Source organism: Oncorhynchus clarkii, chromosome 1 (assembly GCF_045791955.1).
Source record: "Oncorhynchus clarkii lewisi isolate Uvic-CL-2024 chromosome 1, UVic_Ocla_1.0, whole genome shotgun sequence".
NCBI classification, from domain to species: Eukaryota; Metazoa; Chordata; class Actinopteri; order Salmoniformes; family Salmonidae; genus Oncorhynchus; species Oncorhynchus clarkii.
The window spans coordinates 50103519-50131183 of record NC_092147.1 but is presented as its reverse complement, the minus strand read 5'-3'; the positions used below and the strand labels follow the sequence as shown (position 1 = coordinate 50131183).

At 42.9% G+C, this 27665-nt stretch overlaps 2 non-coding genes across 2 annotated transcripts; both read right to left on the bottom strand.

The window, feature by feature from the left end:
* Window positions 1-16532: 16532 nt before the first annotated feature.
* On the bottom strand, window positions 16533-16604 carry trnap-agg (transfer RNA proline (anticodon AGG)). Its single transcript has one exon. It is a non-coding gene; the product is annotated as a tRNA-Pro (tRNA).
* An 879-nt stretch (window positions 16605-17483) lies between these two features.
* trnap-ugg (transfer RNA proline (anticodon UGG)) lies at window positions 17484-17555 on the bottom strand. The gene has a single exon. It is a non-coding gene; the product is annotated as a tRNA-Pro (tRNA).
* Window positions 17556-27665: the final 10110 nt, after the last annotated feature.

The following is a 27665-nucleotide window of genomic DNA, read 5'->3' as shown; positions in this document are numbered from 1 at the left end:
CAAAGAGAATGATGCATTACATACAGACTTAGACACTACATGAGAGGCTACATGGACAAAACTGTTGATGCTGCAGTGATGCAAATATCTCAAAAACCAAGAGAGGAATTGTTAAAAAACTAAACCAAAGAAGAAAAACAGTCTTTTGCACTAAGCACACCAAGTGTTCGGAGAAAATGAAAGAAATCCTGAAAAAGCACTGGCATATTCTTCAATCAGACTAAAAAATCGCACACCTCTTCAAGGAACCACCACTGGTGGTCTATAAGTGTGGTCGCAATATTGGAGATAGCTTAGTGAGATCTGATCTGCTCCCTGAACCCACTCAGACACTCTTGACCCCATTCCAAATGGAAACTACAAATATTGCTCGTGCGGCACAGTGCAATAGCATGACAAGAACATCCTTCTTCAGACACCCACATACAGGTAGAAAAATACCTGTTAGGGGTATCATCTCATGCAAGACAAAGGGAGTAAATCTATCTCATCACCGGTTCATGTGGGAAATCCTACATAGGACAAACGAAAAGACAATGCATAGCTGAACATCGCTGCTCAATTGGGTGTAAGAACACTGACTATCCAGTAGCAGCTCACTTTGTTGAAGCTAACCATCCCATCTCCTCCCTCAAATACACAGGCATTGAGCATGTTGCTCTACCAAGGAGAGGAGGTAACATCACGATTCTACTACTACAGAAGGAGGCCTACTGGATATCCTGTTTAAAAACATTGACCCCTAGTGGTTGACCCCTTACTTTGATCTCAGGCCCTTTTATGAACAAGTATATTTTCTATGAACGTCTTAAGCTGTAGAAAGAATATATACATTTTTATCAGCATACACCCAATATGTTCCCCCTGTTGATGATGCTTATTATGCATTACGGTTAAACAAATCAAAATCAAATCAAATCAAATTTATTTATATAGCCCTTCGTACATCAGCTGATATCTCAAAGTGCTGTACAGAAACCCAGCCTAAAACCCCAAACAGCAAGCAATGCAGGTGTAGAAGCACGGTGGCTAGGAAAAACTCCCTAGAAAGGCGAAAACCTAGGAAGAAACCTAGAGAGGAACCAGGCTATGTGGGGTGGCCAGTCCTCTTCTGGCTGTGCCGGGTGGAGATTATAACAGAACATGGCCAAGATGTTCAAATGTTCATAAATGACCAGCATGGTCGAATAATAGTAAGGCAGCACGGTCAGGTGGACTGGGGACAGCAAGGAGTCATCATGTCAGGTAGTCCTGGGGCATGGTCCTAGGGCTCAGGTCCTCCGAGAGAGAGAAAGAAAGAGAGAAGGAGAGAATTAGAGAACGCACACTTAGATTCACACAGGACACCGAATAGGACAGGAGAAGTACTCCAGATATAACAAACTGACCCTAGCCCCCCCGACACAAACTACTGCAGCATAAATACTGGAGGCTGAGACAACCAAAATATTACTCCCCTATTACTCCCCTAGAAGGCCAGCATCCCGGAGTTGCCTCTTCACTGTTGACGCCTAGGCTGTTGTTTTGCGGCTACTATTTAATGAAGCTGCCAGTTGAGGACTTGTGAGGCGTCTGTTTCTCTAACTAGACACTCGAATGTACTTGTCCTCTTGCTCAGTTGTGCACGTGGGCCTCCCACTCCTCTTTCTATTCTGGTTAGGGCCAGTTTGCTCTGTTCTGTGAAGGGAGTAGTACACAGCATTGTGTGAGATTTTCAGTTTCTTGGCAATTTCTTGCATGGAATAGCCTTCATTTCTCAGAACAAGAATAGACAGGAGTTTCAGAAGAAAGTTCTTTGTTTCTGACCATTTTGAGCCTGTAATCAAACCCACAAATGCTGATGCTCCATATATTCAACTCGTCTAAAGAAGGCCACTTTTTATTTCAAAAACAAGGACACTTTTAAGTGACCTCAAACTTTTCAATGTATGTGTAATTAAATTAAACAATAATGTATGTTGATGCTAATCTTATGCTAACAATTATATATACAATTATATATATTCAATATGCTGTAAACGTTAGTCTTTTAACAGTTTCACTCAATTCATTCTAATCAACCTAATAATTATGACACACCCCTCACTATTGTCATTGGTTGCACTAATTGCACTGTTTTGTCTATCTAACCTGTTTCAAGCATTCATGACATTACCTTGAAGAAGGCACAGGGACGCCGAAACGTTGGTGTTTTACCCAATAAATGACTGGAAGTTTATACATATGGAGTGTGCAACTCTTTTTGTTTTTATGACTGTCATTTGTAGCAAGTTTTAGTAAATTATTTTTGGTAGCATTTCTATGTTGAAGATTAAAACAGAAATTGCCGCATTTCCCCCCCATATTCCATCCAGTTTGCTTTATTTGTATAACATATTACACTTTATCTTTCTTGAATAAGCTCCTCCGTATCTTTTAGTTTTTCCTCTAACTTATTCTGTGCCTCTATGGTAAAGTTTCTATTGCTATCTATCTGTACAGTTAGTCCTTTCATGTCCTTTATTAATGTGTACTCTTTTGACCGAAATTGCTTCTGTTTTAGAGATGAGTACTGAATTGCATGTCCTTTACAGGCACCTTTAAAAATAATAATAACAGAGTTTCAGCAGTGTAAGGGGGGGGGGGGGGTGCAAAAGTCTGGGTAGCCATTTGATTAGCTGTTCAGGAGTCTTATGGCTTGGGGGCAGAAGCTGTTAAGAAGCCTCTTGGACCTAGACTTGGCGCTCCGGTACCGCTTGCCGTGCGGTTGCAGAGAGAACAGTCTATGACTAGGGTGGCTGGAGTCTTTGGCAATTTTTAGGGCCGTCCTCTGACCATGCCTGGTATAGAGGTCCTGGATGGCAGGAAGCTTGGATGGTGCCAGGTTTCCACCAGATGTTGACTTTCAGGCCAAAGAGTTCAATCTTGGTTTCATCAGACAAGAGAATCCTATTTCTTTAGGTGTTTTTTGGCAAACTCCAAATGGGCTTTCATGTGCCTTTTACTGAGGAGTGTTGCAGAGATGATTGTCCTTCTGGAAGGTTCTCCCATGTCCACAGATTTGGAGCTCTTTCAGAGTGACCATCGGGTTCTTGGTGACATCCCTGACAGAAATGTCAAAAACCAGTTTTTGCTTTGTTATTATGGGATATTGTGTGTAGATTAATGAGGATACAATTGAATCAATTTTAGAATAAGGCTGTAACGTAACAAAATGTGGAAAAAGTCAAGGTGTCTGAATACTTTCCAAATACACTGTTTATATACACAGTACCAATGAAAAGTTTGGACACACCTACACATTCCAGGGTTTTTCTTATTTTTTAAATATTTCTAATACTTTTAGGAAAAGTAATTATGGTGTATAGTGTGTAGATTGATGAGGATTTTTGATTTATTTCATACATTTTACAATAAGGCTGTAACATAACAAGATGTAGAAAAAGTCAATGGGTCTGAATAGTTTCCGAATGCACTGTATGTTTGTAAACTTACCATTAACCCCCCCCCCCCATCCCAAGTTGGGTTGTCATCCCAGTGACCGGCAGGCCACCTCCATCCCCGGGGATTCCAGGGCCCCTGAGAGACCGGGACCAATCCTTCGAAAAGATCACCCAGTGCCACCCACAGAACAGAAGCAGATCAACCGCCAAAAGCATTTCCAATGACCTCACCTCAATTTGTATTATATATAGTTATTTCAAAATATATATTTAAAAAATCTGCGTATCATAATTTCCACAATTGACGAATACTATGCATAATAATGTAGGCAGTTCATGTGTACAATTGTTACCTATAATCAGGATTGTTACCTATAACCAAGATTGTTACCTATAATCAGGATTGTTACCTATAATCAGGATTGTTACCTCTAATCAGGATTGTTACCTCTAATCAGGATTGTTACCTCTAATCAGGATTGTTACCTCTAATCAGGATTGCCATTACCAAAATTACATTTTTGGCAATCAATTATTATTATAGCTAACAATTATTGTGATTCATCCTATATTGTCCCTAAGTTCATTACCCCATAGCAACAGATGTGGGATACATACTGTACACACACACATACTCATACACACGCAACCACTTTCCCCCACAAACAACCACAAGGCCAGATGTTCACCAGTTGTTCCATCCCCGAGCCCATCTCAAGAAAGGACTTCATGTGCGAATGCATATACAGTTGCAACTGTTTGAGAAGGCATGCAAAACATTTTCAAAAATGGGGAGATTTTATTAACCGATGTCGAAGTCCCAGCTGATGGAGCTCCGATACACCCCCTTACCCTGAAACAGACACACACTGGTCCCCCTTTGTGACCATTTTCCCAAGCATCTATGTGCAGTCAGATGTTTGATTATTTTGTTCCACCAGAGCCACAATAATTTGACCCCTCTCTGATTGTTCGAGTGTTACCCCCTCCCCATGGGTTACTGTAGCAAGTGTTGCCGTAAAATCAAATCAAATGTATTTATATAGCCCTTCGTACATCAGCTGATATCTCAAAGTGCTGTACAGAAACACAGCCTAAACCCCCAAACAGCAAGCAATGCAGGTGTTGAAGCACGTTGGCTAGGGAAAACTCCCTAGAAAGGCGAAAACCTAGGAAGAAACCTAGAGAGGAACCAGGCTATGAGGGGTGGCCTGTCCTCTTCTGGCTGTGCCGGGTGGAGATTATAACAGAACATGGCCAAGATGTTCAAATGTTCATAAATGACCAGCATGGTCAGATAATAGGTCTGGGACAGGTAGCACGTCCGATGAACAGGTCAGGATTCCATAGCTGCAGGCAGAACAGTTGAAACTGGAGCAGCAGGACGGCCAGGTGGACTGGGGACAGCAAGGAGTCATCATGCCAGGTAGTCCTGAGGCATGGTCCTAGGGCTCAGGTCCTCCGAGAGAGAGAAAGAAAGAGAGAAAGAGAGAATTAGAGAGGGCATACTTAAATTCACACAGGACACCGGATAAGACAGGAGAAGTACTCCAGATATAACAAACTGACCCTAGCCCCCCGACACATAAACTACTGCAGCATAAATACTGGAGGCTGAGACAGGAGGGGTCAGGAGACACTGTGGCCCCATCCGATGATACCACTGGACAGGGCCAAACAGGAAGGATATAATCCCACCCACTTTGCCAAAGCACAGCCCCCACACCACTAGAGGGATATCTTCAACCATCAACTTACCATCCTGAGACAAGGTCGAGTATAGCCCACAAAGATCTCTGCCACGGCACAACCAAAGGGGGGCACCAACCCAGACAGGAAGATCACATCAGTGACTCAACCCTTTCAAGTGACGCACCCCTTCTAGGGACGGCATGAAAGAGCACCAGTAAGCCAGTGACTCAGCCCCTGTAATAGGGTTAGAGGCAGAGAATCCCAGTGGAAAGAGGGGAACCGGCCAGGCAGAGACAGCAAGGGCGGTTCGTTGCTCCAGAGCCCTTCCGTTCACCTTCACACTCCTGGGCCAGAATACACTCAATCATATAAAGGTATAAAGGCCTTTGCCTTTACCTCCCTTATCTCACCTCATTTGCTCACATCGTATATAGACTTGTTTATACTGTATTATTGACTGTATGTTTGTTTTACTCCATGTGTAACTCTGTGCCGTTGTATGTGTCGAACAGCTTTGCTTTATCTTGGCCAGGTCGCAATTGTAAATGAGAACTTGTTCTCAACCTGGTTAAATAAAAGTGAAATAAATAAATAAATATGACCCACTGAAGAGATGAGTCTTCAGTGAAGACTTATAAAGGTTGAGACCGAGTTTGCGTCTCTCACATGGGTAGGCAGACCATTCCATAAAAATGGAGCTCTATAGGAGAAAGCCCTGCCTCCAGCTGTTTGCTTAGAAATTCTAGGGACAATTAGGAGGCCTGCGTCTTGTGACCATAGCGTACGTGTAGGTATGTACGGCAGGACCAAATCAGAGAGATAGGTAAGAGCAAGCCCATGTAATGCTTTGTAGGTTAGCAGTAAAACCTTGAAATCAGCCCTTGCCTTGACAGGAAGCCAGTGTAGGGAGGCTAGCACTGGAGTAATATGATACATTTTTTGGGTTCTAGTCAGGATTCTAGCAGCTGTATTTAGCACAAACTGAAGTTTATTTTGTGCTTTATCCGGGTAGCCGGAAAGTAGAGCATTGCAGTACTCTAACCTAGAAGTAACAAAAGCATTGATGAATTTTTCTGCATCATTTTTGGACTGAAAGTTTCTGATTTTGCAATGTGACGTAGATGGAAAAAAAGCTGTCCTTGAAACAGTCTTGATATTTTCCTCAAAAGAGAGATCAGGGTCCAGAGTAACGCCGAGGTCCTTCACAGTTTTATTTGAGACGACTGTACAACCATTAAGATTAATTGTCAGATTCAACAGAAGATCTCTTTATTTCTTGGGACCTAGAACAAGCATCTCTGTTTTGTCTGAGTTTATAAGTAGAAAGTTTGCAGCCATCCACTTCCTTATGTCTGAAACACAGGCTTCTAGCGATGGCAATTTTGGGGCTTCACCATGTTTCATTAAAATGTACAGCTGTGTGTCATCCGCATAGCAGTGAAAGTTAACATTATGTTTTCGAATGACATCCCCAAGAGGTAAAATATATAGTGAAAACAATAGTGGTCCTAAAACGGAACCTTGAGGAACACCGAAATGTGCAGTTGATTTGTCAGAGGACAAGCCATTCACAGAGACAAACTGATATATTTTCCCGACAGATAAGATCTAAACCAGGCCAGAACTTGTCCGTGTAGACCAATTTGGTTTTCCAATCTCTCCAAAAGAATGTGGTGATCGATGGTATCAAAAGCAGCACTAAGGTTTAGGAGCACGAGGACAGATGCAGAGCCTCGGTCTGATGCCATTAAAAGGTCATTTACCACCTTCACAAGTGCAGTCTCAGTGCTATGATGGGGTCTAAAACCAGACTGAAGCATTTCGTGTACATTGTTTGTCTTCAGGAAGGCAGTGAGTTGCTGCGCAACATCCTTTTCTACAATTTTTGAGAGGAATGGAAGATTCGATATAGGCCGATAGTTTTATTTTCTGGGTCAAGGTTTGGCTTTTTCAAGAGAGGCTTTATTACTGCCACTTTTAGTGAGTTTGGTACACATCCGGTGGATAGAGAGCCGTTTATTATGTTCAACATACAGTGCCTTGCGAAAGTATTCGGCCCCCTTGAACTTTGCGACCTTTTGCCACATTTCAGGCTTCAAACATAAAGATATAAAACTGTATTTTTTTGTGAAGAATCAACAACAAGTGGGACACAATCATTAAGTGGAACGACATTTATTGGATATTTCAAACTTTTTTAACAAATCAAAAACTGAAAACTTGGGCGTGCAAAATTATTCAGCCCCCTTAAGTTAATACTTTGTAGCGCCACCTTTTGCTGCGATTACAGCTGTAAGTCGCTTGGGGTATGTCTCTATCAGTTTTGCACATCGAGAGACTGAATTTTTTTCCCATTCCTCCTTGCAAAACAGCTCGAGCTCAGTGAGGTTGGATGGAGAGCATTTGTGAACAGCAGTTTTCAGTTCTTTCCACAGATTCTCGATTGGATTCAGGTCTGGACTTTGACTTGGCCATTCTAATACCTGGATATGTTTATTTTTGAACCATTCCATTGTAGATTTTGCTTTATGTTTTGGATCATTGTCTTGTTGGAAGACAAATCTCCGTCCCAGTCTCATGTCTTTTGCAGACTCCATCAGGTTTTCTTCCAGAATGGTCCTGTATTTGTCTCCATCCATCTTCCCATCAATTTTAACCATCTTCCCTGTCCCTGCTGAAGAAAAGCAGGCCCAAACCATGATGCTGCCACCACCATGTTTGACAGTGGGGATGGTGTGTTCAGCTGTGTTGCTTTTACGCCAAACATAACGTTTTGCATTGTTGCCAAAAAGTTCAATTTTGGTTTCATCTGACCAGAGCACCTTCTTCCACATGTTTGGTGTGTCTCCCAGGTGGCTTGTGGCAAACTTTAAACAACACTTTTTATGGATATCTTTAAGAAATGGCTTTCTTCTTGCCACTCTCCCATAAAGGCCAGATTTGTGCAATATACGACTGATTGTTGTCCTATGGACAGAGTCTCCCACCTCAGCTGTAGATCTCTGCAGTTCATCCAGAGTGATCATGGGCCTCTTGGCTGCATCTCTGATCAGTCTTCTCCTTGTATGAGCTGAAAGTTTAGAGGGACGGCCAGGTCTTGGTAAATTTGCAGTGGTCTGATACTCCTTCCATTTCAATATTATCGCTTGCACAGTGCTCCTTGGGATGTTTAAAGCTTGGGAAATATTTTTGTATCCAAATCCGGCTTTAAACTTCTTCACAACAGTATCTCGGACCTGCCTGGTGTGTTCCTTGTTCTTCATGATGCTCTCTGCGCTTTTAACGGACCTCTGAGACTATCACAGTGCAGGTGCATTTATACGGAGACTTGATTACACACAGGTGGATTGTATTTATCATCATTAGTCATTTAGGTCAACATTGGATCATTCAGAGATCCTCACTGAACTTCTGGAGAGAGTTTGCTGCACTGAAAGTAAAGGGGCTGAATAATTTTGCACGCCCAATTTTTCAGTTTTTATTTGTTAAAAAAGTTTGAAATATCCAATAAATGTCTTTCCACTTCATGATTGTGTCCCACTTGTTGTTGATTCTTCACAAAAAAATAGAAAGTTTTATATCTTTATGTTTGAAGCCTGAAATGTGGCAAAAGGTCGCAAAGTTCAAGTGGGCCGAATACTTTCGCAAGGCACTGTAGGAGGGCCAAGCACAGGAAGCAGCTCTTTCATTAGTTTAGTTGGAATAGTGTCCAGTATGCAGCTTGAAGGGTTAGAGGCCATGATTATTTTCATCATTGTGTCAAGAGATATAGTACTTAAACACTTGAGTGTGTCTCTTGATCCTAGGTCCTGGCAGAGTTGTGCAGACTCAAGACAACTGAGCTTTGAAGGAATACCTAGATATAACGAGGAGTCCGTAATTTGCTTTCTAATAGTCATGATCTTTTCCTCAAAGAAGTTCATGAATTTATTACTGCTGAAGTGAAAGCCATCCTCACTTGGGGAATGCTGCTTTTTAGTTAGCTTTGCGACAGTATCAAAAATAAATTTAGGATTGTTCTTATTTTCCTCAAATAAGTTGGAAAAATAGGACGATCGAGCAGCAGTAAGGGCTCTTCGATACTGCACGGTACTGTCTTTCTAAGCTAGTTGGAAGACTTCCAGTGTGGTGTGGCGCCATTTCCGTTCCATTTTCTGGAAGCTTGCTTCAGAGCTCGGGTATTTTCTGTATACCAGGGAGCTAGTTTCTTATGAGAAATGTTTTTAGGGGTGCAACTGCATCTAGGGTATTGCGTAAGGTTAAATTGATTTCCTCAGTTATGTGGTTAACTGATTTTGTCCTCTGACGTCCTTGGGTAGGCAGAGGGAGTCTGGAAGGGCATCAAGGAATCTTTGTGTTGTCTGTGAATTTATAGCACGACTTTTGATGCTCCTTGGATGGGGTCTGAGCAGATTATTTGTTGCAATTGCAAACGTAATAAAATGGTGGTCCGATAGTCCAGGATTATGAGGAAAAACATTAAGATCCACAACATTTATTCCATGGGACAAAACTAGGTCAAGAGTATGACTGTAACAGTGAGTAGGTCCAGAGACAAGTTGGACAAAACCCACTGAGTCGATGATGGCTCCGAAAGCCTTTTGGAGTGGGTCTGTGGACTTTTCCATGTGAATATTAAAGTCACCAAAAATAAGATTTTTTTATTTTATTTTTTTTTATTTCACCTTTATTTAACCAGGTAGGCTAGTTGAGAACAAGTTCTCATTTGCAACTGCGACCTGGCCAAGATAAGGCATAGCAGTGTGAACAGACAACACAGAGTTACACATGGAGTAAACAATTAACAAGTCAATAACACAGTAGAAAAAAGGGGAGTCTATATATACATTGTGTGCAAAAGGCATGAGAAGGTAGGCAAATAATTACAATTATGCAGATTAACACTGGAGTGATAAATGATCAGATGGTTATGTACAGGTAGAGATATTGGTGTGCAAAAGAGCAGAAAAATAAATAAATAAAAACAGTATGGGGATGAGGTAGGTGAAAATGGGTGGGCTATTTACCAATAGACTATGTACAGCTGCAGCAATCGGTTAGCTGCTCAGATAGCAGATGTTTGAAGTTGGTGAGGGAGATAAAAGTCTCCAACTTCAGCGATTTTTGCAATTCGTTCCAGTCACAGGCAGCAGAGAACTGGAACGAAAGGCGGCCAAATGAGGTGTTGGCTTTAGGGATGATCAGTGAGATACACCTGCTGGAGCGCGTGCTACGGATGGGTGTTGCCATCGTAACCAGTGAACTGAGATAAGGCGGAGCTTTACCTAGCATGGACTTGTAGATGACCTGGAGCCAGTGGGTCTGGCGACGAATATGTAGCGAGGGCCAGCCGACTAGAGCATACAAGTCGCAGTGGTGGGTGGTATAAGGTGCTTTAGTGACAAAACGGATGGCACTGTGATAAACTGCATCCAGTTTGCTGAGTAGAGTGTTGGAAGCAATTTTGTAGATGACGTCGCCGAAGTCGAGGATCGGTAGGATAGTCAGTTTTACTAGGGTAAGTTTGGCGGCGTGAGTGAAGGAGGCTTTGTTGCGGAATAGAAAGCCGACTCTTGATTTGATTTTCGATTGGAGATGTTTGATATGGGTCTGGAAGGATAGTTTAGAGTCTAGCCAGACACCTAGGTACTTATAGATGTCCACATATTCAAGGTCGGAACCATCCAGGGTGGTGATGCTGGTCAGGCGTGCGGGTGCAGGCAGCGAACGGTTGAAAAGCATGCATTTGGTTTTACTAGCGTTTAAGAGCAGTTGGAGGCCACGGAAGGAGTGCTGTATGGCATTGAAGCTCGTTTGGAGGTTAGATAGCACAGTGTCCAAGGACGGGCCGGAAGTATATAGAATGGTGTCGTCTGCGTAGAGGTGGATTAGGGAATCGCCCGCAGCATGAGAAACATCATTGATATATACAGAGAAAAGAGTCGGCCCGAGAATTGAACCCTGTGGCACCCCCATAGAGACTGCCAGAGGACCGGACAGCATGCCCTCCGATTTGACACACTGAACTCTGTCTGCAAAGTAATTGGTGAACCAGGCAAGGCAGTCATCCGAAAAACCGAGGCTACTGAGTCTGCCGATAAGAATACGGTGATTGACAGAGTCGAAAGCCTTGGCAAGGTCTATGAAGACGGCTGCACAGTACTGTCTTTTATCGATGGCGGTTATGATATCATTTAGTACCTTGAGCGTGGCTGAGGTACACCCGTGACCGGCTCGGAAACCAGATTGCACAGCGGAGAAGGTACGGTGGGATTCGAGATGGTCAGTGACCTGTTTGTTGACTTGGCTTTCGAAGACCTTAGATAGGCAGGGCAGGATGGATATAGGTCTGTAACAGTTTGGGTCCAGGGTGTCGCCCCCTTTGACGAGGGGGATGACTGCGGCAGCTTTCCAATCCTTGGGGATCTCAGACAATATGAAAGAGAGGTTGAACAGGCTGGTAATAGGGGTTGCGACAATGGCGGCGGATAGTTTCAGGAATAGAGGGTCCAGATTGTCAAGCCCAGCTGATTTGTACGGGTCCAGGTTTTGCAGCTCTTTCAGAACATCTGCTATCTGGATTTGGGTAAAGGAGAACCTGGAGAGGCTTGGGCGAGTAGCTGCGGGGGGGGGGGGGGGGGGGGGGAGCTGTTGGCCGAGGTTGGAGTAGCCAGGCGGAAGGCATGGCCAGCTGTTGAGAAATGCTTGTTGAAGTTTTCGATAATCATGGATTTATCGGTGGTGACCGTGTTACCTAGCCTCAGTGCAGTGGGCAGCTGGGAGGAGGTGCTCTTGTTCTCCATGGACTTCACAGTGTCCCAGAACTTTTTGGAGTTGGAGCTACAGGATGCAAACTTCTGCCTGAAGAAGTTGGCTTTAGCTTTCCTGACTGACTGTGTGTATTGGTTCCTGACTTCCCTGAACAGTTGCATATCGCGGGGACTATTCGATGTTAGTGCAGTCCGCCACAGCATGTTTTTGTGCTGGTCGAGGGCAGTCAGGTCTGGAGTGAACCAGGGGCTATATCTGTTCTTAGTTCTGCATTTTTTGAACGGAGCATGCTTATCTAAAATGGTGAGGAAGTGACTTTTAAAGAAAGACCAGGCATCCTCAACTGACGGGATGAGGTCAATGTCCTTCCAGGATACCCGGGCCAGGTCGATTAGAAAGGCCTGCTCACAGAAGTGTTTTAGGGAGCGTTTGACAGTGATGAGGGGTGGTCGTTTGACTGCGGCTCCGTAGCGGATACAGGCAATGAGGCAGTGATCGCTGAGATCCTGGTTGAAGACAGCGGAGGTGTATTTGGAGGGCCAGTTGGTCAGGATGACGTCTATGAGGGTGCCCTTGTTTACAGAGTTAGGGTTGTACCTGGTGGGTTCCTTGATGATTTGAGTGAGATTGAGGGCATCTAGCTTAGATTGTAGGACTGCCGGGGTGTTAAGCATATCCCAGTTTAGGTCACCTAACAGAACAAACTCTGAAGCTAGATGGGGGGCGATCAATTCACAAATGGTGTCCAGGGCACAGCTGGGAGCTGAGGGGGGTCGGTAGCAGGCGGCAACAGTGAGAGACTTATTTCTGGAGAGAGTAATTTTCAAAATTAGTAGTTCGAACTGTTTGGGTATGGACCTGGAAAGTATGACATTACTTTGCAGGCTATCTCTGCAGTAGACTGCAACTCCTCCCCCTTTGGCAGTTCTATCTTGACGGAAGATGTTATAGTTGGGTATGGAAATCTCAGAATTTTTGGTGGCCTTCCTGAGCCAGGATTCAGACACGGCAAGGACATCAGGGTTAGCAGAGTGTGCTAGAGCAGTGAGTAAGACAAACTTAGGGAGGAGGCTTCTGATGTTGACATGCATGAAACCAAGGCTTTTTCGATCACAGAAGTCAAGAAATTAGGGTGCCTGGGGACATGCAGGGCCTGGGTTTACCTCCACATCACCCGCGGAACAGAGAAGGAGTAGTATGAGGGTGCGGCTGAAGGCTATCAAAACTGGTCGCCTAGGGCGTTGGGGACAGAGAATAAGAGGAGCAGGTTTCTGGGCATGGTAGAATATATTCAGGGCATAATGCGCAAACAGGGGTATGGTGGGGTGCGGGTACAGCGGAGGTAAGCCCAGGCACTGGGTGATGATGAGAGAGGTTGTATCTCTGGACATGCTGGTTGTAATGGGTGAGGTCACCGCATGTGTGGGGGGTGGGACAAAGGAGGTATCAGGGGTATAAAGAGTGGAACTAGGGGCTCCATTGTAAACTAAAACAATGATAACTAACCTGCACAACAGTATACAAGGCATATTGACATTTGAGAGAGACATACAGCGAGGCATACAGTAATCACAGGTGTTGAATTGGGAGAGCTAGCTAAAACAGTAGGTGAGACAACAACAGCTAATCAGCTAGCACAACAACAGCAGGTAGAATGGCGATTGATTAGGCAGAGAGGGTCGGATTAACTACACACAGAGCCTAAGTGCGGCTGGGGCCGACAGATAAAACATAAACAAGCAGAATGGATTACCGTGATTAATGGACAGTCCAGCATGCATCAGCTATGTAGCCAAGTGATCAGTGTCCAGGGGGCAGCGGTGGATGGGGCAGGGAAGCTGGACTGGCGAGTGTTATCCAGGTTAGAAAACTAACAATGACTAAATAGCTTGTAGCCAGTTAGCTGGTTAGCTTCTGGAGGTTCTTGAGTGTGTTCTAAAAATGTAAAGATAATAGCGGTTCCGTATCACATTGGGTGAGGCAGGTTACCGGAAGGTATAAACAAATAAAAAATCGAAAAGGGATAGAAAGTAAATATGGGTTCAGTGAGTGTTTGGGACGCGGAGATTCAGACGGTTAGCAGGCCTGTGCTAACAAGCTAACAGTTAGTAGACGGTGCTAAACACGGTAGCAGTTAGCGGACCGGGCTAAACAAGCTAGCAGTTAGCAGGCCGAATTTGCAAGCAAGGAGATAGCAAGGGATAGAGAGTTAGCCTTTGGGGACGTCGCGATGGGGGGGAGTCTGTTTATTCCTCTTCATGCGGTGACATCGATGGACCGGTCGTGGGTCCGGATATTGTAGCCCAGGAGCTCAAAATGTCCCGTTTGCTGTGGGAATCCGGGGATGAGAAATAAAAATAAAAAAATAAGTCCGTTATGCTCTGGTTAGAGTCGCGTTGTTCGAACTGGCGAGAGCTTTCCGAGCTAAAGGTTAGCTGATGACCGGTTAGCTGAAGACCGCTAGCAATGTTTTGCTGAAGCTGGTAGTTAGTTGGCTAGCTTCAGTTGAGGGGTTCCAGATCCGAAGTAAATATAAATACTTTAGGAAAAATAGCTACGTTGGGTGAGGCGGGTTGCAGGAGAGTATTTAGAAGAAGTTGAGGTTCAGCAAAATGTTTTAAAGATATGCGAAGAAAAAAAACGAAAACAAACGATATATACAAGGGACACGACACGACAACACGTCCTACTGCTACGCCATCTTGGATCAAGAATATTATCTGCTATGACTACAAGGTCCGATAGGAATTCAGGGAACTCAATGAGGAACGCTGTATATGTCCCAGGAGGCCTGTAAACAGTAGCTATAAAAAGTGATTGAGTAGGCTGCATAGATTTCATGACTAGAAGCTCAAAAGACGAAAACATATTTTTTTTTTTGTAAATTGAAATTTGCTATCGTAAATGTTAGCAACACCTCTGCCTTTGCGGGATGCACGGGGGATATGGTCACTAGTGTAACCAGGAGGTGAGGCCTCATTTAACACAGTAAATTCATCTGGCTTAAGCCATATTTCAGTCAGGCCAATCACATCAAGATTACATCAAATCAAATTTGATTTGTCACATACACATGGTTAGCAGATGTTAATGCGAGTGTAACGAAATGCTTGTGCTTCTAGTTCCGACAAAGCAGTAATAACCAATGAGTAATCTAACCTAACAATTTCACAACAACTACCTTACACACACAAGTGTAAAGGGATGAAAGGGATGAAGATATGTACATAAAGATATATGAATGAGTGATGGTACAGAACGGCATAGGCAAGATGCAGTAGATGGTATTGAGTACAGTATATAGATATGAGATGAGTAATGTAGGGTATGTAAACATATAAAAGTGGCATTGTTTAAAGTGGCTAGTGATACATGTATTATATAAAGATTGCAAGATGCAGTAGATGGTATAGGGTACAGTATAAACATATGAGATGAGAAATGTAGGGTATGTAAACATTATATTAAGTGGCATTGTTTAAAGTGGCTAGTGATACATTTTTTACATACATTTTTCCATTATTAAAGTGGCTGGAGTTGAGTCAGTATGTTGGCAGCAGCCACTCAATGTTAGTGGTGGCTGTTTAACAGTCTGATGGCCTTGAGATAGAAGCTGTTTGTCAGTCTCTCGGTCCCTGCTTTGATGCACCTGTACTGACCTCGCCTTCTGCATGATAGCGGGGTGAACAGGCAGTGGCTCGGGTGGGCTAGGTACAAGGTCGTCAAGGTTCTCATTAGCAGCATTGAGAAATTCGTTGTATATTGTGCTCACCCATCAGGGGGCTTTGGCTTTGTAGGACCAACCCTGCCAGGCAGGCTCAGTATCTTGTGGGGACAATTCTGCTTTAGTGGCTCTCTGACCACATTTATCTTTCTGTTTTGGCTGTGTATAGGCTACTTACAGTAGGCCCAGACAACAGATAAAGCCTTCTCCTTAGTGTATGGGTCGCTCAGGTGGGGTGTAAAATGGACATCCCATATCACAAAATTGAAAGCTCTCTCTAAAAACCCCAACATAAAATTGAAAGCTCTCTCTCAAAACCCCAACACAAAATTGAAAGCTCACTCTCAAAACCCCAACACAAAATTGAAAGCTCACTCTCAAAACCCCAACACAAAATTGAAAGCTCACTCTCAAAACCCCAACACAAAATTGAAAGCTCACTCTCAAAACCCCAACACAAAATTGAAAGCTCACTCTCAAAACCCCTGCTCGCAGACACTCATGGGCTCTGGGATTTGCAACCATTTTCCTTTTTCACTCACTTAACTCCACACTTTTTCCAAACACAAAAACACACACCCCACCTTACATCATTATACACCCGCACATACTGTGCCTTCTATGTCCTCTGTTTTCTGTGTTTTTATCCCTACCATGTTGTGTTCCACTTCCATATATTTAGTATTTAGCTAATTATCCTTTCTTCGAATGCTGTCTTATCTATTCATAAAATACTATAAATAGAAAGTCGAATACTAATTATTTTACAACTTGAATGTAGTATAGTGTAGTTGTAGTTTATTTCTTTACAGGCTACCATTTTCCTATTGTTACAATATTTCTCACCACTTTATCCGTGACTTTTCAATTACTAAAATAACCACATTAACCCTAAATATAAGCAACCTTTTCCACCAAAAGCTGGGCTCGTCCGGGATTTGAACCCGGGACCTCTCGCACCCTAAGCGAGAATCATACCCCTAGACCAACGAGCCATCCACGAAATTCTTGTCCTACAGTTAAAATTTCGTCTCTTCCTCCTCCTCATAGGTCTGTGTGTCAATTTCCAGTGTGTGATGTGGCAAGTTTTTTCTGAGTACAATTCTACTGTTAGACTGCCCTCTGGTGGTAGTCACAAACACTGTTTTGGAAGTTTTACATACATTGTCAGATTTGCAAACAAAACCTTTGTGACTGACATGTTTATGAAGAACTGTAGACTTGCCTGTTATCGTTTGTATTGTGGAAATTGAGGACTATGCATGACTATAGTGTTACAGGTAAAAAAAACATCGAATTTTCACAGCGGTTGACAGATAAGAGAATTTATAAAGTAGCCTTGCCTGTTGTTGACAGTCCTTATAATACTATAGTTAAGCAATCATGCCCGAGGAGGTGCAGTATTTGGCCAATATACTACGGCTAAGGGCTGTTCTTAGCACGACGCAACGTGGAGTGCCTGGACACAGTCCTTAGCCACCAACAAACCGGACTGAAAAAAATCCCACCTCATATTTAAACTTCTCCCCGTTTTCATTGGCTCGACAAGGACTATAGTGTTACAGGTAAAAAAAACATCGAATTTTCACAGCGGTTGACAGATAAGAGAATTTATAAAGTAGCCTTGCCTGTTGTTGACAGTCCTTATAATACTATAGTTAAGCAATCATGCCCGAGGAGGTGTAGTATTTGGCCAATATACTACGGCTAAGGGCTGTTCTTAGCACGACGCAACGTGGAGTGCCTGGACACAGTCCTTAGCCACCAACAAACCGGACTGAAAAAAATCCCACCTCATATTTAAACTTCTCCCCGTTTTCATTGCCTCGACAAGTTCACAAACTGAATAAAGGCAATTTATTTCCTCAAAAAGAGGGCTCGTCCGGGATTTGAACCCGGGACCTCTCGCACCCAAAGCGAGAATCATACCCCTAGACCAACGAGCCATGTAGAAAAAAATAGTACACATAGATTTTAAACTCTACTCCCTTCCACCCCTGTCACTGACGTCAAATATGTGTGAAATCTGAGGAATGTCCTTAGTAAAACTGTGACTTCACTGACCTTAAATGGTAATCATGTTTTTATTTATTTATTTTATTTAACCTTTAATTAACTAGGCAAGTCAGTTAATAACAAATTCTTATTTACAAGGATGGCCTACCAAAAGGCAAAAGGCCTTCTGCGGGGACGTGGACTGGGATTAAAAAATACACATATATTTAAAAAAAAAAAAATTAATTAAGAAAAAAAATATAGGACAAAAGACACACCACTACATAAAGACCTAAGACAACAACATAGCTAGGCAGCAACACATGACAACACAACATGGTAGCAACACAACATGACAACAACATGGCAGCAGCACACCATGGTAGCAGCACAAAACATGGTACAAACATTATTGGGCACAGACAACAGCACAATGGGCAAGAAGGTAGAGACAACATTACATCATGCAAAGCAGCCACAACTGTCAGTAAGAGTGTCCATGATTGAGTCTTTGAATGAAGAGATTGAGATAAAACTGTCCCGTTTGAGTGTTTGTGCAGCTCGTTCCAGTCGTTAGCTGCAGCGAACTGAAAAGACGAGCAACCCAGAGATGGTGTGCTTTGGGGACCTTTAACAGAATGTGACTGGCAGAACGGTTGTGGAGGATGAGGGCTGCAGTAGACATCTCAGATAGGGGGGGAGTGAGGCGTAAGAGGGTTTTATAAATAAGCATCAACCAGTGGGTCTTGCAACGGGTATACAGAGATGCCCAGTATACAGAGGAGTATAGAGTGCTGTGATGTGTCCTATAAGGAGCATTGGTGGCAAATCTGATGGCCGAAGGGTAAAGAACATCTGGCCGCTCTAGAGCACCCTTACCTGCCGATCTATAAATTACGTCTCCGTAATCTAGCATGGGTAGGATGGTCATCTGAATCAGGGTTACTTTGGAAGCTGGGGTGAAAGAGGAGTGATTACGATAGAGGAAACCAAGTCTAGATTTAACTTGTTATGTCACAGCCTGATTCTAAAATGGATTACATACGTTTTTTCTTCATACACACAAAACCCCATAATGACAAAGCGAAAACACATTGTTTTAAATACATTTTGCAAATGTATAAAAAATTGAAACGGAAATACCTTATTTACATAACTTCTTAGGGCTAGACCCCTTTTGTTCTCCATTGCCGCCTGAATGACGTGCCCATAGCACCCTTTGCTATGAGACTCAAAATTTAGCTCAGGTGCATCCTGTTTCCATGGATCATGCTTGAGTTGTTTCTACAACTAGATTGGAGTCCACCTGTGGTAAATTCAATTGATTGGACAACTTCTCCCCCTCAGGAGACTGACAAGATTTGGCATGGGTCCCCAGATCCTCAAAAAGCCTCAAAAAGTCTAAGACCAAAAGGCTCCTTAACAGTTTCTACCCCCAAGCCATAAGGATGCTGAACAATTAATCAATTGGCCACCCAGATTATTTCCAATGACCCCCCCAACCCTTTTTTTTAACACTGCTGCTACTCACTGTTTATTATCTAGGCATACTCTCTTTACCCCTCTACCTACATGTACAAATGACCTCAACTCAACTGCACATTGACTCGGTACCAGTAACCCCTGTATACAGCCTCGTTACTCTTATTTTATTGTGTTTCTTATATTTTATTATTACTTAAGTTTATTTAATAAATAATTTCTTAACTTTATTTCTTGAACTGCATTGTTGGATAAGGGCTTGTAAGTAAGCATTTCACGGTAAGGTCTACAACTGTTGTATTCGGAGCATGTGACAAATACAATTTTATTTTATTGGGTTTAAAAACGAACAAAAGAGAACTATGTAAAATACATTGTGTCCGTAAAATGTATATAGCATGTATGAACTGGAAGTAGAAACTTAAGTGTTGTTGTCCATTAGTTTACTCCAATTAGGCGAGGGGTGGATTAGGGGAAAAACATAAAGGAAAATATACTATATATATAATATATATGCATATAAAGATATATGGAGGATTGGAAATGATGCAGACAATTACATTGATGGAAGCTACAATCTATGTTCAATATTAAAGCTGATCTACCCCCTAAGAAATAAAAACAGCTGAAGTCGGAAGTTTCCATACACCTTCGCCAAATACATTTCAATTCAGTTTTTCACAATTACTGACATGTAATCCTAGTAAAAATTCCCTGTTTTAGGTCAGTTAGGATCACCACTTTATTTTAAGAATGTGAAATGTCAGAATAATAGTAGAGAGAATGATTTATTTCAGCTTTTATTTCTTTCATCACATTCCCAGTGTGTCAGAAGTTTATACACTCAATTAGTATTTGATAGCATTGCCTTTAAATGGTTTAACTTGGGTCAAACATTTCGCGTAGCCTTCCACAAGCTTCCAACAATAAGTGGGTGAAATCTGGCCTATTCCTCCTGACAGAGCAGGTGTAACTGAGTCGGGTTTGTAGGCCTCTTTGCGCACACATGCTTTTTCAGTTCTGCCCACATATTTTCTATAGGATTGAGGTCAGGGCTTTGTGATGGCCACTCCAATACCTTGACTTTGTTGTCCTTAAGCCATTTTGCCACAACTTTGGAAGTATGCTTGGGGTCATTGTCCATTTGGAAGACCCATTTGAGACTGATGTCTTGAGATGTTGCTTCAATATAGCAACATAATTTTCCTACCTCCTACCTCATGATGCCATCTATTTTGTGAAGTGCACCAGTCCCTCCTGCAGCAAAGCAACCCCATAACATGATGCTGCCACCCCCGTGCTTCACTGTTGGGATGGTGTTCTTCAGCTTGCAAGCCTCGTTTTACTGTGGCTATAGATGCTTTTGTACCTGTGTCCTCCAGCATCTTTACAAGGCCCTTTGCTGTTGTTCTGGGATTGATTTGCACTTTCCGCACCAAAGTACGTTCATATCTAGGAGACAGAACGCGTCTCCTTCCTGAGCGGTATGAAGGCTGCGTGGTCCCATGGTGTTTATACTTGCATACTATTGTTTGTACAGATGAACGTGGTACCTTCAGGCGTTTGGAAATTGCTCCCAAGGATGAACCAGACTTGTGGAGGTCTACAATTTCTTTTCTTAGGTCTTGGCTGATTTCTTTTGATTTTCCCATGATGTCAATCAAAGAGGCACTGAGTTTGAAGGTAGGCCTTGAAATACATCCACAGGTACTCCTCCAATTGACTCAAATTATGTAAATTAGCCTATCAGAAGCTTCAGAAGCCATGATATAATTTTCTGGAATTGTCCAAGCAGCTTAAAAGCACAATCAACTTAGTGTATGTACACTTCTGACCCAATGGAATTGTGATACAGTGAATTATAAGTGAAATAATCTGTCTGTAAACAACAACAAAAATACTTGTCTCACGCACAATGTGTGGCCGACTTGCCAAAACTATAGTTTGTTAACAGGACATTTGTGGAGTGGTTGAAAAACAAGTTTTCATGACTCCAACCTGAGTGTATGTAAACTTCCGACTTCAACTGTATAAATAAATAAAACAATAAAAAGATTCAAAAGATCTCAGATTGTAAAACACCTTGTATTTTCAGTCATGGAATGGTGTTATAGTGTGGACATCTTGAAATTCTCGGTCTGCTCTGGTTCTCCTGATGAACAACTGGAATGTCTTTCAGAATATATATGCCAGATACACCACTGAGTAATTCACTTTATAGTATAGTATAGAATAGTATAGTATAGTCCTGGGCCACATGCACTACCCTCTGCCTTGCATCGGATGCCGATTAGTTGCCATACCAAGCCAGTCAAGATGCTCTCAATAGTGCAGCTGTATAACTTTTTGTGGATGTGATGGCCCATGCCAAATCTTTTCAGCCTCCTGAGGGGGAAGAGGCATTGTCGTCCCCTCTTCACGATTGTGTTTGTGTGTTTGGATCATCATCGGTCCTTAGTGATGCAGACACCAAGGATCTTGAAGCTGTCAACCCAGTCCACTACAGCCCCATCGATGTAAATGTGCGTGTCCAGCCCCCTCATTTCATGTAGTCCACGATAGGATATTTTGTCTTGCCCACATTGAGGGAGAGGTTGTTTTCCTGGCACCATACTGCCTGGTCTCTGACCTCCTCTTTATAGGGTTTTTCATCGTCATCGATGATCAGGCCTACCACCGTCGTGTCATCGGCAAACTTAATGATGGTGTTGGATTTGTGCGCGGCCATGTAGTCGTGGGTCAATAGGGAGTACAGGAAGGGACTGAGCACTCACCCCTGAGGGGCCACTGTGTTGAGGGTCAGAGTGGCGGATGTGTTGTTGCCTACCCTCACCACCTGGGTGGCCCGTCAGGAAGTCCAGGATCCAGATGCAGAGGGAGGTCCCAGTGTCCTTAGCTAAATGATGAGCTTGGAGGGCATAATGAAGTGGAACACTGAGCTGTAGTCAATGAACAGCATTCTCCCAAAGGTGGTCCTTTTGTTAATGTGGGAAAGGGTAGTGTGTAGTGCAATGGAGATTGTGTCATCTGTGGATCTGTTGGGGCAGAATGCGAATTGGAGTGGGTCCAGGGTTTCTGGGATGATTGTGTTGATGTGAGCCATGACCAGCCTTTCAAAGCATTTCATGGCTACAGATGTGAGTGCTATGGGGTAGTAGTCATTTAAACAGGTTACCTTGGCCTTCGTGGAAACAGGGACTATGGTGTTTTGCTTGAAGCATGTAGGTATTACAAACTGTGTCAGGGAGAGGTAAAACATGTCAGTGAAGACACTTTCCAGCTGGTCAGCTCATGCTCTGAGTATGTGTCCTGGTAATCCACCTTGTTAATGTTAACCTGTTTATTAAAGGTCTTACTCACATCGGCTATGGAGAGCATGATCATACAGTCTTCAGGAACAGCTGGTGCTCTCACAGATGGTTCAGTGTTGTTTGCCTTGAAAGCAAGCATAGAGGGCATTTAGCTCATCTGGTAGGCTCGCATCACTGGGCAGCTCTCGTCCGGGTTCCCTTTTGTAATCCGTGATAGTTTGCAAGCCCTGCCACATATGACGAGCATCAGAGTTGGTGTAGTATGATTCGATCTTTGTCCTGTATTGACACTTTGCCTGTTGGACGATTCGTCGGACGGAATAGCAGGATTTCTTATAAGCAGACGGATTAGTGTCCCGCTCCTTGAAAGTGGCAGTGCTAGCCTTTAGCTCAGTGCAGATGTTGCCTGTCATCCATGGCTTCTGGTTGGGATATGTACGTGCGGACACTGTGGGGACGACGTCGTCGATTCATATAATGAAGCTGGTGAATGATGTGATAAACTCATCAATGCCATATGATAAATGCCAGAACATATTCCCGTTTGTGCAAGCGAAACAGTGCTGTAGCTTAGCTATTATGGATCATATTTATATTACAGGGGGAGAGCTCCATTCCTGACAGACTGATCATATTCAATAGCAACCTCAGAGGCTCCTAAATCAGGATGCTGCCTTGTAGGATGTTTTATAGGTAAGGCTGCTTGCAGGCAGATTAGTTGTCAAAGTGATTTATAGGCAGATATCTTATCCAGGGGGTGAGCTCTACTCCGGGCAGGCTGATCAGATTAAATTTCAGTCTCAGAGGCTGATGCCAGGTTGCTGCCTTCTAGGTTGTTTAACAAGTAAAGCGCCTTGCAGGCAGATTAGCTGCCAGCACTTTATAGGCTGATGCATATAATCCAGAGTGGGTGAACTCTATTCCTGGCAGGCGGATCAGATTCAATAACAGCCTTAGAGGCTGATAAATCAGGACATCCGGATGGTGCCTTGTAGGCTGTTTCATGTTTAAGGCTCCTTGCAGACAGCCTATAAGGCAGCATCCTGATTTATCAGCCTTTGAGGCTGCTATTGAATCTGATAAAGCCCTGAGGCTGAAACTGAAACTGATCAGCCTGTCAGGAATGGCGCTTACCCACTCCGGAAATGTAAATGTTATCCATAAAACATGAAGTGTCCCTTACAATTATACATATATCAGTCATGCAAAATAAAAACCAGCATAGATAACACGCTAGCTATCGAGCTAATAAGACTACCTAGCTAACTAGCTTGCTCGCTTGCTAGCTCACAAGACTAGCCAAGTAAGCTGCGTTGTTGCTTGCATGCACAATGTTGCCTGTCAGGGCTTAAATGCCTCACGAGGACTTAGCTCCCCCACCAGCTCTTAGCTCAAGGTAAGGGATATTTAGCAACTCATAATAAACTCCAAACACAAATGAAAGCATGATGTTAGCATGAAAAGTACAATCCCTTAGTGTAGCAATAAAAATAAAAAACATATGTGCTCATTCACCGTGGGCTCTGTTGCCTCAGCCATACTGTCAATCTATCATCAAAACGGCCATTCCTATTTATAGAGTTTATCTCGTGATCTCAACAAAACAACCTTTGTTATGTCATGATCATGAAAAATGTCACACCCTGATCTGTTTCACCTGTCTTGTGATGGTCTCCACCCCCTCCAGGTGTTGCTTATTTTCCCCAGTGTGTTAATCCCTGTGTTTCCTGTCTCTCTGTGCCAGTTCGTCTTGTATGTTTTTCAAGTCAAACAGCGGTTTCCCCGTACTCCTGCTTCTATTCTCTTTTGCTAGTCCTCCCGGTTTTTGACCCTTGCCTGTTTTCTGGACTCTGTATCCGCCTGCTTGACCGTTCTGCCTGCCCTGACCTCGAGACTGCCTGCCACTCTGTACCTCCTGTACTCTGAACTGGTTTTGACCTTTTGCCTGTCCACGACCATTCTCTTGCCTACCCCTTTTGGATTGTTTAATAAATATCAAGACTCAAACCATCTGCCTCCCATGTCTGCATCTAGGTCTTGCCTTGTGCACTTATAAGAAAATGATATTGTGATCATAACGAGGGAATAGTTTTTTTTATTCACATGTCCTCTCTGGACTTCTGTAGTAATCCGATGACATCTTTTTTTAAAGTAATCTGGTCTGATTACAGTTTCTTCATATTTGCTATTGGATTATGTAATCCCCATTACATGTAATCCATTACTACCCAACCATGGAAACACTGTAATTATGTTTCCTTTCGGGGCTCTTTTCTTCTGGCCGACAGGCCAATTCAAAAATAGACCTAATGTCTGTCCTCAGTTTAAATTGCTGCCTGCACCTGTCCTAGTCTGCATCTCAAATGACACCCTATTACCTATATAGTGCACTACTTTTGACCAGAGACCTATACATGGAATAGTGTGCCATTTGGGATGCACATCCAGTCACCACACCCTTCTACCTGACTAAAAGAGTGGCTGCATGGCGGGGGCGGACCTCTAATCTGTGCCCTTTGACCCTCCAGCCCAGCCCTCAACACCTGTCTGCCAGGTGGACCTCTGTACCACAGCTGGTTCTGTGTGTGTGTTTATGTGTGAGAGGTTGATTAGCCTGCTGAGCGAGGAGGAGGTGGGTCTGCTACGGAAAAGGTGACCTTTTACTTGGTTGTGACTTGAGTGTGATTTATTTGTGTGATTAGAATGATTTATTCAAGGCAGATTATAACACAGTATACAGTACATGTCAATCACATAATCATTGAACCCTTCGAAGGACCTTAGCTTCCTGAGCACTGTTGTGCTAAGGCTGTGCATGTGTGCGTGAGTGAGTGCCGCAGTCACATCACAAAGTGCCGCTCTGCTCTGGGGCTGTCCAGTTCAAAGAGATCTCATTACAGAACCTTCCGCCCAGCCAGCCTAGCCTAGTTCAGTTCACCTGTAGACAATTAACCTGTGGTTAAAGTGCAATGTGTGGGTATCAAGGAAAGGTAGGCCTTGATAACATTAGATTGTTATCACTGCATCTCCTCTGTATAAACCACAGGTAGATTTGCATAGAGGCGAGAGCAACCATGACTTGTGACTGTATCAGGGTCTGTAAGGTTTGTGGGGCCAAGGTGGAGGGTTGGTCGGGCAAGACACCAGGGGTTGTGTTCAAATTAGGCCTACTGTAGGTGCTGTATTGTGAAATTAATAAAGGCATTTTAGGTCAGTAGTGTTATGTTTGACACTCCTAAGAACTGTTGTTGTTGTTAGTTGAAAGGACAGGGTTAGGTATGTACTGTATAGTGATGGTGTGATGTTATAGGACAGCATGAGAGGTGATCACTGTCCATTAGATGTCCCTCTAGTCTACAGAAACACATCACATCTCTGTTTTCACTGTAACATTCACGTATTAACTGAGGCAGCTTAACTGAGTACAGTGTATGCACAATTGCACATCAGTTGTGTGAGAGTATTGTGACAGGTGCAAACAGACAAGTGAGACATTCATATTTTGGTCCTAAATTTGATAGCCTTTGTCTTTTCGAAATCAGTCTTATTTCCCGTCTGAATGTGATCATATTGTTGGAGCTGACTCTAAGAATCAAATATAATCCTGACTAAGAATCTAAGAATGTCCTGACTCTAAGAATCTAAGAATGTCCTGTCTCTAAGAATCTAAGAATGTCCTGTCTCTAAGAATCTAAGAATGTCCTGACTCTAAGAATCTAAGAATCTCCTGCCTATTCTAAGAATCTTTAAGAATGGAATACTGCCTTCCCATAAAACATGACCACTTTAGGATGAAGGCCAGACATTCTTTCATTCACAGATAAGGTGATGGAGAGAGAGGGGCAGGGAGGTAGAGAGAGTTTATCAGAGTCATCTCACATGGCAGTAATGCATCGCCACATTGTAAATGTTTCTGCTCATGCAGCTAAAGTGAAAGGCAGCAGGGTCACTCATACGGGTCACTCACACTCATCCACAGTTTCCTGGTAATCACTAGAAGGAAGTCTTCAGAGTTTCCCACAGTGGCAGGACAATGTACCCGGTCTTGGCTGAGTGGAACGTAGTTCTCTACCATCTCTTGCTCACCTCACTCCCTCCCTGTCCTCTCTCTCAATTTGATTCAATTCAATTCAAGGGCTTCATTGGCATGGAAAACATATGTCAACATTGCCAAACGCAAGTGATGTAAATAATAAACAAAAGTGAAGTAAACAATACAAATTAATAGTAAACACTGCACTCACAAAAGTTCCAAAAAAATAAACACATGTCAAATGTCAAATTATGTGCAAAGAATTAAAGTACAAAAGGGAAGATAAATAAACATAAACATGGGTTGTATTTACAATGGTGTTTGTTCTTCACTGGTTGCCCTTTTCTTGTGGCAACAGGTCACACATCTTGCTGCTGTGATGGCACACTGGGGTATTTAACCCAGTAGATATGGGAGTTTATCAAAATTGGGTTTGTTTTCAAATTCTTTGTGGGTCTGTGTAATCTGAGTGAAATATGTGTCTCTAATATACATTTGGTAGGAGGTTAGGAAATGCACCTCAGATTCCACCTCATTTTGTGGGCAGTGTGCAGATAGCCTTGCTTCTCTCTCTCTCTCTCTCTCTCTCTCTCTCTCTCTCTCTCAACCTTTTGGCTTTGGAGGTGATCCAACATATTTTCTCTCATCACATGATGGGATTGTCCTGCTGTAAATGTTGATAGGGTGGAGGAGAAAATGCCTTTGTTGGATCCCAAGGGGATGGTGACTACATTGTGGTTATGATGATTTTCTGTATGACTGATAAATTAGTCGTTTTCAGGAAATAATTTTGTATTTATCCTTTTATAGTATCCAATATAGGACATTAGGCTACATACAGTGCATTCGGAAAGTATTCAGACCCCTTGACTTTTTACACATTTTGTTACGTTACAGTCTTATTCTAAAATGGATTGCATTTTTTTTTCATCAAACAAAACACACCACCCCATAATGACGAAGCTAAAACAGTTTTAGAACATTTTGGATGTTTTTTTATTTAATTTTTTTAACGGAAATATCACCTTTACATAAGTACAGGGGTTCTTCCTTTAAAAGTTGTGTCATACTGCAGCACACCTTGCTGCCGCAGAATTCTATGGCACATTATTTAACTGTCAGCCATTGTTACCATTAATGCTAGTTAATGAAAATTTGGCCACCAGAGGGCATCTTTGAGAAGAATTTGATAGCCTTCAATATTGGTTATACTAGAGAACTTAAAACTTTTTTGT